Genomic DNA, 1,431 nt, shown 5'->3' with positions numbered 1-1,431 from the left:
AACTAGTTGAGATAGACCTTGGGAATCAGAATCAAGACCAAGATAATGAAGCTGATCATGTACAAAGTCCAATCCTCATTGCTGATGCTAGGGATCGATGCAGTAGACAATATGCTGTGCCACTTTCCAGTGAGTTAAACCCAGGAATTAGAAGGCCAGATATTGAGGCAACCCAGTTTGAATTGAAAGTAGTGATGTTTTAAATTCTAGAAACGGTGGGCCGATTTAGTGGTATGCCCATGGAAGATCCACATCTCCACATTCAATTGTTTATGGAGGTGAGTGATTCATTAAAGATAGCTGGTGTGACTGAAGACAGATTGATGTTGAAGTTGTTTCCATACTCGTTACGAGATCGAGCATGAGCATGGCTCAATTCATTGCCACCAAGTTCCACATCTACATGGCAAGGATTAGCGGTGAGATTTTTGGTTAAGTATTTCCCACCTAGCAAAAATGCTAAGTTAAGGAATGAGATCTCGACTTTCCATCAATTGGATGACGAGTCTTTGTGTGAGGCTTGGGAGTAATTCAAGGAGTTACTTCATAAGTGTCCTCATCATGGGATTCCTCATTGTATCTAGTTGGAGACATTCTATAATGGTCTCAATGCAAATACAAGATTGATGGTATAGGCTTCCGCGAATGGTGCAGTTTTGTCTAAGTCTTATAATGAGGCTTATGAGATCATCGAGAGGATCGCGAGTAATAACTATCAATGGAAAACAAATCGAACAGCTTCAGGAAGACGTGTAGCCAGAGTTCATGAAGTTAACGCCCTCACTTCGTTATCAGCTCAGGTATCGTCTATTTGCTTTATGATAAAACAGTTAACCGCTAATAGTACTAATAATTTTGCAGCTCAGCCACCAAGTCCATTTGAAGTAGTTTCCTTTGTGTACTATAGGGAAGGTCATTCTTTTGAGAATTCTCCATCAAATTCCAAGTCAGTGTACTATGTGGAGAACCAATATCAAAATAAGAGTGGAAAAGGACCTCAGTCCAATTTCTACAATCCTTCACGGCGTAATCATCCTAACTTTTCTTGGAGCAACCTAGGAAATGGACTTGGCAAAGACCCAACCAATCTCAAGGGTTTAATCAGCAAGCTCTAAAACCACCTCAAGGGTTTAATCAACAAAGACCCAACCAATCTCAAGGGTTTAATCAGCAAGCTCTAAAACCACCTCAAGTTGAGGCATAAAACAGTTTGGAGAACTTATTGAAAGCGTACATGGCAAAGAATGGCACTTTGATTCAAACCCAAGCAACAACACTGAAAAAATTGGAGAACCAAATAGGTCAGTTAGCTACGGAGCTACGTAATAGACCGCAAGGAACCTTATCGAGCGATACTGAGAATCCAAAAAATTTGGGTAAAGAACATATGAATGTAGTGGCATTGCGAAGTGGTAAAATTTTAGAACCCCG

General features: G+C 40.4%; 1 non-coding gene across 1 annotated transcript; it reads right to left on the bottom strand.

Annotated features, from left to right (window-relative positions):
• Positions 1-461: 461 nt before the first annotated feature.
• Positions 462-568, bottom strand: LOC121214376 (small nucleolar RNA R71). Its single transcript, XR_005909959.1, has one exon. It is a non-coding gene; the product is annotated as a small nucleolar RNA R71 (small nucleolar RNA).
• Between the last annotated feature and the right edge of the window lie 863 nt (positions 569-1,431).

The sequence above is a fragment of the Gossypium hirsutum genome, chromosome D01 (genome assembly GCF_007990345.1).
Source record: "Gossypium hirsutum isolate 1008001.06 chromosome D01, Gossypium_hirsutum_v2.1, whole genome shotgun sequence".
Classification (NCBI taxonomy): Eukaryota; Viridiplantae; Streptophyta; class Magnoliopsida; order Malvales; family Malvaceae; genus Gossypium; species Gossypium hirsutum.
This window is presented reverse-complemented; position numbering and strand designations above follow the sequence as displayed.